The sequence below is a fragment of the Eptatretus burgeri genome, chromosome 12, assembly GCF_056783735.1.
Source record: "Eptatretus burgeri isolate ZD-2024b chromosome 12, Ebu_testis_v1, whole genome shotgun sequence".
In the NCBI taxonomy this organism is placed as follows: Eukaryota; Metazoa; Chordata; class Myxini; order Myxiniformes; family Myxinidae; genus Eptatretus; species Eptatretus burgeri.
Genome location: NC_140972.1, coordinates 45402983 through 45421571, shown reverse-complemented (window position 1 = coordinate 45421571; position 18589 = coordinate 45402983). Strand labels below are relative to the sequence as shown.

General features: G+C 38.8%; 1 protein-coding gene across 2 annotated transcripts in view; it reads right to left on the bottom strand.

The window, feature by feature from the left end:
- Positions 1-6660, bottom strand: part of LOC147015528 (integrator complex subunit 14-like) — a 183327-nt gene extending 176667 nt beyond the window's left edge. The window contains exons 1-2 of one of the 2 annotated variants that reach the window (XM_085850350.1): positions 6598-6660; positions 6357-6388 (exon numbers count right to left, since the gene is read on the bottom strand). The gene's annotated coding sequence lies outside the window, so the exon portion shown is untranslated. The remainder of the gene's footprint in view (positions 1-6356; positions 6389-6597) is intronic. The other variant, XM_085850352.1, reaches the window with a different exon arrangement.
- Between the last annotated feature and the right edge of the window lie 11929 nt (positions 6661-18589).

Genomic DNA, 18589 nt, shown 5'->3' with positions numbered 1-18589 from the left:
CTAGCCAGTCTCCAGACCTGAACCCATAAGAAAATCTTTGGAGGGAGCTGAAGGTCTGTGTTGCCCAGCGACAGCCCCGAAACCTGAAGGATCTGGAGAAGATCTGTATGGAGGAGTGGGCCAAAATCCCTGCTCTAGTCTGTGCAAACCTGGTTAAGAACTACAGGAAACGTCTGATCTCTGTAATTGCAAACAAAGGTTTCTGTACCAAATATTAAGTTCTGTTTTTCTGATGTATCAAATACTTATTTCATGCAATAAAATGCAAATTAATTATTTAAAAATCATACAATGTGATTTTCAGGATTTTTGTTTGAGATTCCGTCTTTCACAGTTGAAGTGTACCTATGATAAAAATTTTAGACCTCTCGGTGCTTTGTAAGGTGGAAAATCTGCAAAATTGGCAGTGTATCAAATACTTGTTCTCCCCAGTGTGTGTGTGTGTGTGTGTGTGTGTGTGTGTGTGTGTGTGTGTGTGTGTGTGTGTGTGTGTGTGTGTGTGTGTGTGTGTGTGTGTGTGTGTGTGTGTGTGTGTGTGTGTGTGTATACAGTCAAAGCTCGTTACTATGCCACCTCGCTTCTATGCCACTCTCGCTATTATACCACTTTTGCTCGGTCCCGACAAAATTCAATACAAAATAAATTTCCTATTCCACCCCCTACTCTCGCTACCATGCCACTACTGTGTGACTGTTAAAAGGCACGAGTCGTGAAAAAGTCTGTATTGCGCAGTGCTCGATTATCACACTCACGTCCAAAGGCGAAGCGACGAACTACAGTCCAGCTGCGCACAACATAACTCAATACATACGCGCATAGTCAGACTGTGTCAAAACACGCGATTCTTCTCCCCGATGCCAGCCACAACAAGCCAATCACAACACGCACAACGAGACACAAAAAAGCGCGAGCACACACACAAACACGCAGGCACACGTACAACAGTGACATCATTTTTTTTTCAAATTCAGCCCATAATGTCAGCTCAGAAACGCAAGCGAACCGACTTTACGCTGAAGGAGAAGAAGGAGATCATCGATGCCGCGAAGAAGGAGCCGAATCAGTCCAAGTTGGCCAGGGAGATTATCAAGAAATGGGGCGTCAAAGTTAAGAGAACCACCGTGAAGAGCATTCTCAGCAAGAAGGATGCAATCGAGGCTGCAATCAAAGCTGGATTTCCATCGAAGCGCATGAAGTTGACGCAGGCTCACGACCCGAAGCTTAATGAGGGAGTGCTCATGTGGCTGAAGCAATCAAGAGGACAGAATGTGCCTGTCAGCGGCGATCTGATCAAGGAGAAGGAGATGAAACTGGCTGAGCTGATGCACATCCCAGACTTCATGGCGAGCGACGGTTGGTTGGGCAATTTCAAGAAGCGCCACGGCATCACGTTCAAGACAGTGCAGGGCAAACCTGGAGCGGTGGATTCGCAATCCCTTCTTGAGTGGCAACAACAGGTTCTCCGGCCCTTACTCGGGCAGTTCTCCGCAGACGACGTCTTCAACCTGGACGAGACTGGACTCTTCTGGCAGCTGCTTCCGAACAAGACCATGGCTTTCAGGGGAGAGCGGTGTACTGGAGGAAAGAAAAGCAAGCAAATGATCACTCTTCTGGTTGGGGCAAACATAAGCGGCAGTGAGAAGTTCCCTCTTCTGGTGATTGGCAATTCCAAGAAACCCCCGTGCCTTCAAGAACAAAGAGATCCCGGTCAAGTACAAGGTGAACTCGAAGGCGTGGATGACAGCGGAGCTTTTCGAGGAGATGTTGCGTGCGTGGGACGGACGACTCGGCCAGCAGGGACGCAGAGTGCTGGTCTGTCTCGATAACTTCTCTGGCCACCCTCCCGAGCTCGAGCTGAACAACATCCAACTGGTCTTCTTCCCACCCAACACGACAGCCAATTCGCAACCAATGGATCAGGGAATCATAGAGAACCTCAAGCGCCACTACAAGAAGCTCCTGCTATGCCGCCGGCTTGAGGCCATAGACGAGGGAAAGGAGTTCAAGTTCACGTTGCTCGATGCTCTACACGTCGCCCGGCGTGCTTGGGAGCAGGTCGGCAAGTCGACGATCAGGAACTGTTTCGCGAAGGCCAAGTTCATCGAAGAGGAGATCCAAACTGAGCCACAGGATGCGGAGCTGCCCGACATCTGGGAAGCTCTGCCTGCCGAAGAAAAGATGCACGAGAACGAGGAGATCGAGCTGTCTGACTTTCTCGAAGCCGACGAGCGCCTCGCGATTGGCGGGTATTTCACGCTGGAGGAGATTGCGGGGGAGATTCTGTGCAGTGAGGAGCCGGTGGAAAGCGAAGATGAGGAGGTAACTGTCGAGAAGGAAATCGTTCCGTTCGAGGAAGCCCAGCGCGCTTGTAGCACCGTGCGGAAGTTCATGCAGCAGAGAAGCGGGAAGCCCGGTGTGATGCAAGCGTGCGATCGGCCAGACAACGAGATGCACGAGATCCGCCGAAAGAAGATGCGCCAGCCGACGATTCTTGAAAGCTTTGTGTGTCGTGAATTTCTCGCCATGCCATATGTTAGTGTGTGAACTCTGTTAGTGTGTGTATGTTCTCCGTTCGCTTAGCTTATACAACAGCTGTGCCTTTTACTTGCTGGAATAAATTTTGTCTAAAGATTAACTACAGATGGGTAACTTGAGAAAATAAGGCCGTTTTTACAAAATCTCGTTACTATGCCACTTTTGCTCGGTCCCGACGGGTGGCATAGTAACGAGCTTTGACTGTATATATATATATATATATATATATATATATATATATATATATATATATATATATATATATATATATATATATATATATATATATATATATATATATATTGTTGTGGTTGTGGAAATTCACAAACCACCATTCAGGTCCTGTAGGTGAGATATCTCTGAAAGTACATGTGTACTTTGCCCAAACCCGTTGTATAGAGGGAATTTATGTGATCCATCCGGGCTGTGACGCTTTGAGTTAGCCATTTTTTATGTTCTATCTTTTATTTAAAACAAACAGCATCTCAACAACCACACCATCCCCACCACATCGCCAACCACACTACAACCACGCCACTTCCACTATCAACGCTACCACATCTTCGCCACTCGCCATTCAGCAGGCCCTGTGCGGTTACGATCTCCGGGCACAAACAGAAACCAACGGCTATGCTCGGGGGTTTTCCCGCCTGTTTTTCCCGTCGAGGTTCTCCGCGCTCGGTGTGGAGGAGGGGCGATGCAGGGGTCAAAGGTGAGAAAGGGTGGGGGCCTCTATTTGGGGGAATAATTCCCTGGCTCCACACCAAGACTGACTCCCTCAGCCCCCGCACGGCGCAAGTGGAGGGAAAGCGAGAGGTCACGCCCCCCTTCGAGAGGCTCTCCAAGAAGCTCGAAGGGAAGCGGGGTCGAAAACGGGGCGGAGCGAAGGGCGGAGCTCCGCGCTACAAAAGGCGGACAGGACGGACCTTGAGGGTTGTTGGGTTGGTTGGTCGAGAGTTGGAGTGAGTGGTTAGTGGAGGGTTGGTCTTCATGGTCGTCTTCTGGCTCGAGTCGCGAGCTTGTGGTGCCTGCCTTGCTTCGTTGACCCGTGCGCGGAAAACAGCGCCGAACGAACCCCGTCCGTTTCCCCAAAACCCCGTCCGTACAGTCGAGCAGACCACACGAGCGACACGAGCTCGCGGAACACGCCGGAGGGGCTCGGAGTTGCGGTCGCAGGAGGACTCGACGGGATCAGGGAAATCGTGACTTCCATTTCTTTTGGGGTTTGGTGTAAACGTGTGTGTGCGGCACCAGTCTGGTGAAGTAAAACCGTTAAGTGTTGCCGTGTGCTCGCGTAGTCGATCGTAGCTCTGCATTGTTGTTGTTGTTTTTCGTATTACATTTGCTTATTGTGCATAATTGTTTAAATTGCTTTATGTGCATTCTGTTTGGCTGTATATGTGTGCTCTCCGTGTGCCGTGGAACAAATGTGCATTATGTTGAACTGTTTTCCCATTTCGCTTCGTCTTTTCTTTAATTGAATCTCCATCTTGCTTCACGTAATGGGTTCGTCGTGGGCTTAATACGCCCGATAATTAATCGGAACTGTCGAGGCCGCCGATAACACCGCTCGGTTATCCCGATAGCACGGAACGGATCGCTTAAGCGGCCCGTGTCCAGAGTCGACCTGCGGCGAGGTGCGATCGCCCGGTCTACCATCCGCGTGGGTACTTAGGTCGGTCGAGTTTGGCGAACAACCCTATCCCACGCGGGTGGCCGATTGGCACGATCATGGTGAGGCCGAAAAGCCCACCTGTGACTAGCTCCCGGCATTAGTCCGAGAGGGTCACGACAGAATTGTCCATCCGGTGGGCGACGTGCCGCAATTCGAGTCACGTGGCCGTACGCACGCCGGCGGGCGCGAATTCGCAACAATATATATATATATATATATATATATATATATATATATATATATATATATATATATATATATATATATATATATATATATATATATATATATATATATATATATATACGTTCCCGATAATACAGCCAAAACGGTACATGATAACGCAAACATTTTAGGGCCACCTTACTCAACATTCGCCTGCGTTGGGCAGTCTCAAGTTTCATCAAAATTGGGAAACGAAAAAAAATATCAAAAAATCAATTCCCGATTCAGTCAAGTACTCTTCGGGAGAATTTGATCAATGCAAACAACCTCAGTGGTATAGTTCGCTGGAGCTATCGTTTTTTTTTTTTTTCTTGAAATGTTTTTTTTTTTTTCATCAACCGCTGTCACAAGGGGAACCCAACGGGTTCACGGGTCATCTTGTGTGTCTTAAAATCCTGCTCTGCTGCTCTTTCCCATCCTCTCTCTGCCATTTGTGCTCGGTCATCTTCCATGCTTGGAAATCCAACAACATCACTGCATTACATAAAAAGGTGCAAATCTGATCCCATAAACTACAGACCAATCAGCTTACTTCCAATCATCAGCAAGGTCATGGAATCCATCATTGCAGTTGATATGATGGGTGCAAATTAACATTTTTATCCACCGGGCAGCAGGGCCGGTGACTAGAAAAAGTTACCGGCCCGATAAAATAAAGACAAAAGTCACAAATTTGATATCAAACACTTTTAATATACTCGCATGAGTGAGTTTGATGAGTGAGGTTGGTTGGATGAGTGAGGTTGGTTGGAAGAGTGAGTTTCATGAGTGAGGTTGGTTGGATGAGTGAATTTGATTCGTGAGGTTGGTTGGATGAGTGAGTTTAATGGAGGAGGTTTGCAGAATGAGTGAGTTTTACGGAGGAGGTTGGATGGATGAGTGAGTTTGATGAGTGGGGTGGGGGGGGGTGATGCAGGGAGGAGGAGGTTGTGGGTGATGGGGGGGGACCTTTTGGTGTGGGTGATGGGGGAGGGCAGGGGGGTTGTGAGTAGTGTTGGGGGGGGCATTTTCGTGGGTGATGGGGTGGTTGTGGGGGTGGTTGTGGGGGTGGTTGTGGGGGTGGTTGTGGGGGTGGTTGTGGCTGATGGACGATGGGGGGCGGGGGGGGTTGTGGGTGATGGACGATGGGGTGGAGGGGGGGGTTGTGGGTGATGGACAATGATGGGGGTACTACTCGTCCACCCAACATCACATATAAACTCACTCATCCACCGAACCTCACCCATCAAACTCACTCATTCACCCAACCTCACCCATCAAACTCACTCATCAAACTCACTCATTCACCCAACCTCACCCATCAAACTCACTCATTCACCCAACCTCACCCATCAAACTCACTCATTCACCCAACCTCACCCATCAAACTCACTCATTCACCCAACCTCACCCATCAAACTCACTCATTCACCCAACCTCACCCATCAAACTCACTCATTCACCCAACATCACCCATCAAACTCACTCATTAACCCAACCTCACCCATCAAACTCACACATTCACCCAACCTCACCCATCAAACTCACTCATTCACCCAACCTCACCCATCAAACCTCACTCATCAAACCTCACCCATTTAACCAACCTGGAAGTGTTGGGCACAGATAACCAAAAAGTTAACTTCCGATAATTATAATACAAAGTTATCGGAAGTTAACGCTAATCCGATAACGATAACTACTTTTTAACAAAAATTAAAAAAAAAACAAGGAAAAAGCTTCAAAAACCATAGAAAAAGGCTTATTTATGCTAAATCCAAGAATAAAATAAGCATTATGCGTCTTTTTAGAGTGTATGAGTCGTCACACACAGCACAGCAGCACGTTTAACCGGACGGAGTCCAACATGCACTGGGAGGTTAACGGGACGGGTCAAGGACACAATGTGAATTCAACAAACAAATTAATGTCCATTTCTTACCGAAAGAGCAACGGGCATAGGTCTGCGGAACACTGCGCACACAAACAGGAAGGCACCGTTAATTCAAAAATGAGAGGCCCGACCTTACAATCACACCGAGAACAGTTACAAACATGGTGCGACGGTATCTCCACGCCTCAACACTCATGTCCGATTGTCCATCGCTCTGCCAAAGGTTAGACTGTCCTTGTGTTTGATTTAACCGATCTGTACGTTTCCCAACCTTGACCGAACCCAGTACCTGCAGAGCCAAGCAGCCGCATGGCCGAGGAGTCGCCATTGCAAGACGGCTTCTTCTTCTTCTTCTTCTTCTTATTCTTATTCTTATTCTTATTCTTATTCTTATTCTTATTCTTATTCTTATTCTTATTCTTATTCTTCTTTTTCTTTTTCCTCCTCCTCCTCCTCCTCCTCCTCTTCTTCTTCTTCTTCTTCTTCTTCTTCTTCTTCTTCCTCCTCCTCTTCTTCTTCCATTTTTCTTCACGCGGCGGCCTGATTCAGCATTATCTTGCAAAACAAGTAATCTATAATCATGTATGCCTGGTGTTGGCTTAATGGTTAAGGTAGTGGGCTTGGGATCCTAGGGTCCTGAGTTCAAATCCCGCTCAGCTGTTGAATTAACACCAGGTGTGGTTGACTCTGCCTGTCATCCTTCTGAGGTCGGCAAAATGAGTGCCAGCATGCTGGTATACTGTGTCGGAGTGGCGACCCATACAGGATTGTTCCCAATAGCCAAGGAGACTGCTTCGGCGGCACCAACGCTCTGCACAGAGTATGGTCCTAATGGATGGAGTTATAATCATGTACATTTTTCTCCTCCTTGATAATTAGTTCGGCGAAATGCGACCCGGAAACGATAATGTTATCGGACAAAAAATTAACGGACATTATCGGATGAAAAAATCGAGTTATCGGAAGTTAACTGGTCCGATCACGATAAATGGAAGTTAACTTCCGATAATAGTCCGATAAAAAAGTTAACTTCGATAATTATATATCGGATTATCGGTTTTGATTATCGATTACCCGCCCACTTTTAATGGGATTTTATAAACCCCGCCCACTTTCCATGGGGTATTCCCAGAAGCCACGCCCACTTTTCTAAGCCCCGCCCACTTTTCTCTAGCTTCCGCCCACTTTTTATGAGGTATTCCCGTAAGCCACGCCCACTTCGCTAAGCCCCGCCTACTCTTACATCATTTCCAGTTCATCTCTGACTCACAAAGAAATCACTAGAAAATTCTTGCATGTTATGGTTTTGAAAAATTTGCCTGGGCTTGCCCAGGGAATTTCCAAAGGAAACCACACCCACCAGTCTTTCCCTATAAAAGCCTCAAGCCCAGGCTCCATTTTAAACACATTTTTTTTGCTGGCAATGGTGTGCTGTGTGCTTGCCTGGAGATAGAATACTTGTATGGAACTAAATCTTCAAGTTGATAAACTGGATTCAAACCTCTTATCAGTTGAGGTAAGATTTTATTTTCCTATTTTCAAAGTTTGAATGAAGCATACTCATTTAATAATTAAATCACTTAATTAATACATTATTATTTTCTCTCACAGGAAATTGTATCTGAAAATACGGATTTTGCCACAACTTGGGGCGAAATTGTTGGCTTGGTTGAAGACTTTGTGAGCGACCAAGACCCACAGAATGAGCTAGGCCTTGAGTGGGATGACTTTGGGGTTCCTTGGAGATCGACGACTTGTATGGAACTAAACCTTCAAGTTGATGAACTGGATTCAAACCTCTTATCTGTTGAGGTAAGATTTTATTTTCATATTTTCAAAGTTTGAATGAAGCATACTCATTTAATAATTAAATCACTTAATTAATACTTTATTATTTTCTCTCACAGGAAATTGTATCTGAAATACGAAATGAAAATACTGCTTTTGCTACAACTTGGGGCGAAATTGTTGGCTTGGTTGAATACCTTATGAGCGACCAAGACCCACAGAACGAGTTCGTCCTTGATGACCCAACCAAAGAGTTATACCTTGGAGACCAGCAAAGTCCTGAAAAAGAGTTTTGCAACAATAGTACTCATTGTGAGTTATCAAGACAATACCCCCTGAACAAGTTATACCTTGATGAGCCAGAATACAAGTTTTACCTTGGAGACTCACAAATTTCAGACATTTTGAAAAATGGAGTTTTCCTTGATGATCCACAGTTTTACGATGTGAGATCTATCACTGAAAGCCATAAAAATTGGAAAAATGGAGATTTCCTTGATGATCCACAGTTATACTATGTGAGATCTATCACCGAAACCCACTATATTTCTGGAAATTGTGATTCTACCTTGGAGTCGTGGATAGATGGTTATATTTTTGGAGACTTGAAATGTGGGTTCTGCCTTGATAACTCACAATGTGATACGTATCTTGGAAACTCAACAGGAATGTGGTTATACCTTGGAGACTTGGAAAGTTGGGTTTATTTTGGAGACTTGAAATGCGATCACTCTTTGGGATCTAAACCTATCAAGAAAGTTCTTACTCCCCCTTTCTACATCATCAAACCTGAAAGCCTTAAAAGACAGAATTGGAAGAAGAGAAAAAAAACATAAAAAATATATATTGTTAGTTCTGGGAAGAAAGTGCAGGCTAACTCCCCCTTTCTACATCATCAAACCTGAAAGCCTTAAAAGACAGAATTGGAAGAAGAGAAAAAAAACGAAAAAATATATATAGGTGGAAATCTCATTTTGAAAAAGACATTGTGTTGGGTGAAGGTTGGGGGGTTGGGGTTGAGATTTTGAATGTGAGGGTTGGGGTTAAAATTTTGAATGTGAGGGTTGGGACACACACACACACACACACACACACACACACACACACACACACACACACACACACACACACACACACACCACCAAACAAAAGTTAAGCCTTGAATATTCAGTTGAGGATTCTGTGTTTAGGGTTCACAGATCTAAGAACGTCCCACTTCACACACATTATATACTGTTATACACCTCAGACCTGGCCCTCGAGTGTCCACAACGGTGTATAGTAGGAGGGAGTGAAGCGCCAACCTATTGCTCCCATTGCACACACACACACACACACACACACACACACACACACCAACAAACAAAAGTTGAGCCTTGACTATTCAGTTGAGGATTCTGTGTTTGGGGTTCACAGATCTAAGAACGTCCCCCTTCACACACATTATATACTGTTATACACCTCGGACTTGACCCTCGAGTGTCCACAACGGTGTATAGTAGGAGGGAGTGAAGGACCAACCCATTACTCCCATGGGTATTATCTGGTTAGTTTTGTCTTTTGTAATTCCTGTAAATAAAATGAACCTAAAATCTCTTCCCCTTCTAAATCATATATCTTATAAGTCCAAGGAACCGTATCTATTACATAAACAATTTTAAAAAGTTCGTTCGTGCATCGTTTAATATAACCTTTTTCAAAATGAGATTTCCACCTATATATTCTTACGATATCACCAACTTTGAACTTAGGTTTTCTGATATTAATCTCTTTTTCATATTTTAATTTTGTAAATGTTTCTGATGGTTTCATATTCGTTGACGTGTGAATCGTGTCATTATACTTATCCACAATATCCTGAATAAAAGATGACCATTGTTGTGAACCGAGTTCTGTGAATTTTTTATATAGTCTCTCTTTTAAGGTACGATTAAAACGTTCAACAACAATGGCCTTCCCTTCATTAAAGGTACTGTATAATGTAATAATGTTATTTTTTAGAAAATTCATAAATGTCTTGTTATAAAACTCTCGACCCTCATCAGTCCACAATTTTTTAGGTTTTCTCTTACTTTTATTAAATATCTGTTGAAAGGCTAACATAAGAGTATTACCTGTTTTGTTTTTTAAAGGGACAACCCATGCGTATCTACTCCTCAAATCAATAACGGTTAAAGCATACCTGTACCCCTTATCATTATTGAGTTCAATCAAACCAGTGTACCAGATATAATCAACTTCCTTGGAATAAACCTTCCTTCTACGAAACTGTGTGAATATTGGTTGATGTAATTCATCAGCTAATTGCTCTTCAGTCTTAATGACATCATTAGAGCCCATAAGTTTTTTGAATTTCCAAGTCCAAGTTTCAATTTAGCACTGATCATCTTCTTCACGATGAACCGATCAACTTTTTCTCTCAAGGTTGGATTTTGTATCAGAGACAAATTATACAACATTTCTCTATCGGCTTCATGCTTTTCTTCCAAAGTTGTGGTATTCCCATAATCAATATCGTGTCTCATGCACACTTCATCAACTCTATTGATGGGTTGACTCCATGATTTAGAATTGTCTGCCTCATCTAATGTTTTATCCAAGTTTGTGCCTGGACCACAGAAAGAATACCCTGGTAGATGTAATTCCCCTCGTATTCCAGTAGTTGTAAATTTACTTCCTGGTAAAAACTTTTGCATATCTCCTCCGAGTTTGTGTTTGGAGATAAATTAATTTTTTTTTGAACCACACACCGAACATATACCTTTTTGTATAACCCTGTTATTTTTACTTTTAATATACGAAATATTTTTCGTATTCGTTTTCTTTTTACATTTGAGACAATAACTCATTTATTTATGAGAAAAATTCCTGCAGAGTGCAAAAACCTTTTTAGTTTCTAGCATGCACATTTGAATCTTGATTTTTAAAACATAAAGAATCCTGAGAAATGCCTTCGCTCTCTCCTCCATTTATTTAAGAAAAAAAAAATGAAAAACTTGAATTAAAATGAATATCTTGCCGATGTCAATAGTCTTGTCAAAAATATTGCAAATAGACTTGTCAATTCTTTGTTTTCCTCCGTCGTGGGTTGAGTTATTTTCTGTCATACCCCCAATCTTTTTTTAATCTCACTGGTTTCCATATTTTCAAATTTATTTAGTCTCGCTTTTTCCTCCTTCTCCTCCCTCTCCTTCTCTCTCTTCTCTCTCTCCTCCTTCTCTCTCTTCTCTCTCCTCCTTCTCTCTCTTCTCTCTTTCCTCCTCTTTCTTCTCTCTCTTCTCCTTTTCCTCCTCTTCTCTCTCTTCAACTCCTTCCTCGTCCCTTACTATCCTCGAATCGCTTACACCCCATAGAATATCATACATATATTCATCAGGATTTCTTGTTATTCCTGTATCCAAAATAATTTTTTTACAACAGGAAACCAATAAAATTTCTTTTGAATTTCTAAAAGAGCCTTACCTTTTCTTAACTTTATAATTTTTTCATTATTTAACATTCTAATAAAATCTAAAGTTGTCGGTTTATCAACATCAGCATAATGCCAATCTTTTATTGAAAATGCCTCATTCTTATGTTGTAGTACATATTTATAAAAATACCGAATACCCTTTTCTTGAAGGTATGCTTGGACACAGAAATGATAATTTTCTTGAAGCCTTCTTGCTGTCATTTATGTATTAGAAATATATGTCAGAATAATATTATGGCACGAAACACCTCCCCATCTTCCCATAGTTAAATAATTTTGTATTTCCTTACTTATTATATATAATCCTGTTTTTTCTGTTTTCATGATATAAACTATGGCAAAACCATTATTATATTTACCCTTATTAAATTCTTTTATTTGTTGTTCACTAATCGTGCTTCCACAAAACTCATTCTCTATACCAAGTGGATAATATTCTTCCTTACGAGACTGATTTAATTGTTCTAGGTCTTCTAGGTCAATTTTAAATGACCAATTATACCCTAAATCATTCATATCATACCCCCATTGTTCTATTCTCATACAAACGATACGGACTTCTTTATAAAAATTTATTTTAATTCGAACTGTGAATTCTGTATGACCTGGAGATAAAATCAACACTTCTGTATCTTTGGAATAGACGGCTGTTTTATTTAAGGATATATATTGTGATAAATTGCTTAATCTCAGCAAGTCATTCGCGTCAGTCGGGCTTGGATAATTTTTTTAATTTATTAGCATTTTTCATATTAATATTTTTGGTTATATTATATTTATGTCATTCAGCCTGTGCCTTTGTGTAATAATTTGATAAATCAATATCCAGTTTTGGGATACACCAAAGATAGAACCATCTTTACCAACATAAGTCATTTATATTAGATTAAAAATTTTGTCGTAAAATTTTTATTTTTGTTGAGTTGAAATAACACATATGGACATAATTGACCACAACACTTGGAATTTAATTATTGGACTTGAAATGTTTGATAAACACCATTCTGTAAGAATTTTATGACTTCAACAGGTGGTGGAAGACCAAAACTATCAAAATAATATTTGTCTTGACTATTAAAAATACAAACCCAATGAGAACCGTTCCCATTATTATCTTCGCAGTTCATAATAATATTCTTTGTATGTTTAGGCACATTTGTTAATTCATCTCTCATACAAATAACCACATTATGAATTTTTAATTTCTTACAATATTTGACAAGTTGTAAATTTGATGTTGTATTCTTTAAACCACTCATCAATGCTCATTTATTTATTAGAAAGACATAATCCATTACCTCTTTTAGTTAATTTTACACCTGCTTGTGTGATAGAAGAAAGCATATCTCCAACTAACAATCTCGCTTTATCAGGCAGACCTTCAAGTTTTTCAGCAAAATCTACAATTACACCACTTCCACTAATTTGTTTCTCCAACTCTTTGTTATGTCTTTCCAATTCTTTTTGAGCCTGGAGTTGAGCCTTCCTCTTGTTGGCAGTTTTCACCGCTGTTGATATACCACCCGTCAATGCTCCAACCGCACTTAAACCAGCAAATAAAGGAATTAGAAATGGGAGAAATCCTCCACTCGTCTGTCTTATTGAATATTTTTTCAACATTGGTTATGTCATTTTAATTTTAATTGAGCCAGTATCATTCAAGATTTTAACCTGTTCTCTTGTGAGCAAAACATCAATTCTTACTGCTCCTTTTCTCTGAATTGTATGAACGTTAATCGTACAAGGCTTTTGATTTTGAGCACAAGTTGATAGTTTATGAAGATTGATTTGATTAACATATACCCCAGTTGGTACTTTGCCACTCATTTATTTAACAAAAAAATTATGTGAGACTAATCATAACACCATTATCTGTATTAATCTGCAATTCTGTTTCTTCCAAAAGCAAACAATATGTATCAAATTCTTCACTCTATCCTCTTTCAATGTATTGGGAAGTATCCACTCGATTAGACTTTATAGTTTCCTTTTGAGCGCTCAGGTCAAACGCATAGATTGTATACAAAGTTTTTTAAATGCTGTCATTTCCAAAATAGGTTCTTTATTTCCATTACTTTCACACACCTTTTGGTAAGACTTGTATGCTTCAGCAAAATCATTTTTTTCCCAATTAATTTCCAATCTATCTCGTGGATAAAATGTTCCATCTCGAGAAACGCAAAGTTGTTTATCCTTTGCATTATCACTCAATGCATTATTCTTATCAATCGCAGTATCACCATCTGGCTTTTTTTAAAATGATCCACAGATATCGTGGCTTTCCTTCCAGAACATCCAAATTCCACGTGTAAGTGGTTTGGTTGAGTTTAACGTGTTGACATCTTCTTTTGAGGTATGATACACTGAGTGGTTTCTTTGAGTTAAGTCTTCTATTCAACATCTTTCTGTTTTAAAATTCGGAGTATATTCCCTCATATACCAACTCATTTCATCAATTACAAATTTATTCTGCTCACCAAAAGCACTACCAACACCAAAAAGCAATCTATTTTCATTATCATTCCTTTGGAGTTGAAATCTAATTTTTAGACCTGACAGAATTTTATCATGATCACAAAATCCAAATATACCTTTAAGAGAAACTGCCACAGTAAAACTATTAACTGCTTTTGCATCATCATTATACGCTCCTTTCCTTTGAGTATATGCAGGGTCTGTGGTTGTTCCCATTGACATATCAGGAATAAAACCTTCGACAGACCCCTTTCCCATTCTATCACTGAATGTATAGAGTGTAAATTTCATCACTTCAGATACAGCAGAGACATAATCAACCACTTCAACTTCTTGTGTTCCAATGTTCAAACGCACACTATCAAACATTTTCCAGAAGAAATCATTTAGGAGTGTAGCGTTTGTGTTATTCCCAGCCTTAGTGAATTTAAATTTACACAACAAGAAACTTTCGGATAGATTCAAATAGGTTTGTTGATTATTTATTTCAAAACTTTTTGTACCATTTGCATTCCAGTATGTTCCAGTTATTGCATTTACCTTGAAGTAATCTTTTTTCATGGAGTTTGAGATAATAATGGTATCATCCAAATCAAAGATACTATCAATTGCTTCCATGCTTGTATTTATTTAGGAAAAAAAAGATGTTAAAACTTTTGAAACCCTGATCCAAGTATTCGAATTATTTTGTCGTTCTTGGGGGGACAACTGAGTTTTGCCTTTCTTAATTTCTTTAATTGCTTGTAATTTATGAGATTCCTTCTGGGCATCTTTTATGCTCTTTACAGCAGCTGCTACATTTCCCACAGCAGAAGCAGTTGAACCAATTAGGTCTTTATGGTTAAGAATAGTTGAACCAATACCCATGAGAGTATCAATTATCCCATCTCCTCTAAATTGATGTCCAACACCCCTTTGTCTCTTAGGTTTATAGTATCCTCTACCAAGATACATACCTTCACCCTTGTAGTATGGGGAAAGGAACATCCCTTCCCCTGTAATTATATTTTAAATTTTCCCAACTCGTGTTTCCTCACAATAACCATCGTATTTATTTATTGGAAAACTTCACATAGGTGAATTCTGATGGATATAACTTCCCCATTAAAAGAAATCATACAATTATCTTGGTCGGTTATCCTACAATTTACTGTTTCAGTTTTTTCCTGACACAGGGAGATAAACCAAATTTTTGGGTTCCATATTGAATTTATAACCAATTAGGGTTGAGTATGCACTGAATGAAAATATTGTATTTGTTTTTATTCCATCATTATAAGGACCATCAACCAAATCACAGTGAAGTAATACCGAGTTTATTCCTGAGGATATTTGAATGACATTATCACTGTAAAACATCCCATTAATTTCAACCTTTTTTGAGGAGAAACCCAATAACTCTCTAAATGAATTATCAATTGAGAAATCAACCTTGTAGTTATTTTTAACTTTAATCGTTGATTTTGAAGTATGTTTTTGAATGTCTATAACAATATTTTTTGGTTCATCACCCTGTTCTTTCATAAGACGAGCAATTTCGGAAGATATTTGAGAAATCTCATATGTTCCGGGTGAGACTGTTATCGTTTTGTATCCACTTCCAGGATTATAACTAAACTTGTCATTTTTATCAGTTATATAAAATAAGGTATTATAAGTTTCCATGGACAATAAAGATGCCTCATATTCTTTTGTTATGTCAAGTTGTAGTGGGTATGGGAATGAAGATGTGTGGTCACTTGTTGTGAAATTAAAACTCAGGATTGTGCTTCTCATCTTATTTAATATGAGATAAAATGTCTTTATATTGAGATTTATTAATTATTTTCATGTTCATCAACTGGTCAAAATGGCTGATGCCTCATTAAAACAATTGTTATTTCCAGTCTTCTTACTACCTAACAACAAAAACAGTCTATTCACTAATTGCGATGGGTCATTTGGAAGAAAACTAATACCTGAACCAAGGATACTTAAAGCCTGAATAATGTATTTTTCCTTCTTATTTTTTCTACTTTTACCAGAAATACTAACCCTACAATTAAGAGTGTTCAGCAGATCAATATATATTCTATCATCATTATTTTTCATATCCAATGGTTTATCAATATACTTTGATTCATCCCTCACAGTTGAACCTTGTCTTCCATCTTTTGTGAGAAGAAACATTAATCTCAGAGTTAGTTTAACAGGGGGTTGAGAAGAACCCAAGAACCTTAATTCATTATTAAATATCAATACCTTTTCTTGAACAAGATGAAATATTGCTGGTTGTTCTGTTGGAATGAGTCCTGCTTTGGTTTTTGAATCCGCTGAATATTCATTGTTTTGAAGAGCATTCACAATATAATCAGGGGGTCAATTAATCTCTTCCAGTTGTTGAAATAAACCTTCATCATCATATTCTAATTCTCCTAAATGCTCTAATTCTTCCTCCATCATTTGATCAAAATCTTTTAACATTTGAAGTTTTTTTAGGAGTATATTCTACTGTGGGAACTGTGGAAACATCTTTCATTTTTTCTTGGGAAGTTTTTAAAAGTGGTTTAAAAAATTTATCTTGTTTTCTTTCAAATGCTTCTTCACCCATTAGTTTCTGTCTACGTTTCTTCTTTATGTCTTCCTGTTGTTTTACAACTTTTGAAACCAACTCTTGAAGTTCCTTAAATCTTCTTGCTCTTTCTTTCGCATCCATTTCTTAATTGGAAAATATCATTTTATGAATTGTAAAGATCAACAGGGAAATTTTCCTTTTCTTCATCATCCAAGTTGATGTGTTCAAATAAATCCTTTTCTTTAAACATTTAATCAAATTCTTTATTAACATTAATACGAGTTGTAATTTCTTCTTCACTAATACTTGCATCTCTGCTTTTCATACGTTTGCGTTGAGTTTCTTCATCAACATCAAAACCGAATGATAAAATCTTCACTCCGCTCAGATGTTTAATAATTTGTCTCGTTCCTTCTGGATTAGTTTCTAATATCCCAAGACCACCAGATTTTAGTTTCCTTAACTCAATCTTACAATGTGAATATTTTGTTGTACCAAGAGAAACCTCCTCAAATATTTGACCTTCATTCCTCAATCGCATATGTTCCTCCACTGAAATATAGTGATAATCTTCACCTTTTTCTTCTCCAAGTCTTACTGCTCTCGTTGTTGTTGATACAATGCGTATCACGGGGTGTTTTTAAAGTAAATTTACAATATTCTCATTTGTACTACGCAAGAACCTTGATTTATGAAAGTTTTTTCCAGAAGCAGATTTACCCACAAGATTTATAATAATAGTTGTCATTTATATATGTAATTGTTTATAAAACAAAAAATATATCCCTTAATATCTCATCTTGTTTCACAACAATATATTTATATTTTTCAGTCGTGTGCTTCATGTAATCCCCAAATTCCTTTTTACTACATAATGTAGAACAATTATCTCTCCAAAAATTATTTATATCGATTTAATTTAACTTGAATAAAATAAAAGTATTAGCATTGTTTTTGATGGAACGACAAGGAAGTTGAAAGTACGATTGACTAAGATAAATACAATTACAAGAAGAATGTCTCCCTCTTGTGTAGTAGCTGTCCATTACCGTTTGGTTTCTGTCATTAACACAATCATCAAAGATATCGAAGTTCTTTTTTGATTTATCCAAATCTTGGGGAGATGGTATCTCATCCCTATTATCACTAAGAATACAAGTTATCGGTTTTGATTTATTTTTACATCTCTGTGTATCACAAAATAGTTGAATTATATCTTCAATGTTATAATCATTTAGGTTTTTTTGACGTTTAAATAAACCGATTATATCTTTTTGAAGACCAGCATTAAAACCTTGTGAGAGTAGTTGATACTCTGGTTGAAAACTCGACTTTGTGAAAATTATTAAATTATCATAATCTAAAAAGTTGGGAGTGAGGGGCATTTTTAAAAGTAAGCAGGTTTTTCCACATCCACTTGAACCAACTATGAGACATCTTAATGAATTTGGGAGATTTTTATGGTTGTTAAATTTTATCTTATTTTCCCAAATAGGAAAAAATCATTCATTTATATATTTAGAAAACAAGTTATTTAATTTATTATTGGCTTTTATAGAAACTCTATATTTTATCCTAAGTTCAGGTTTAATTTCAAGATAATCCATTATTTTATTTATACAATATCTTGTGTTGATATTTCCCTGAAAATTACATCCATGAATAATATATAACAACAATCCTTTGAACATTTCTCTTATACGTTCAGTTTCTTCCCTTGTAAGGAAAGGTGTGTTATCACCCTCATACTTTACATTCATTTCTCTAATCAATCTTGTAAAGTAATTCATTTTTGGTGTAAATCTAAAAGAATTATTTTCCTTTTTATATTTTTTATTATCATTAATTAGAAGATAATCACAGAATATACATTGTTTATAGGCTTTTGACTCTGTGTTTAATCCCCCTCTTTCACACGCAGGACAATTCTCAAATTTGTCATATGAAGAATCAGGAAAGTCAAGCATATTTATAAAGTAAAACTTTACCTAA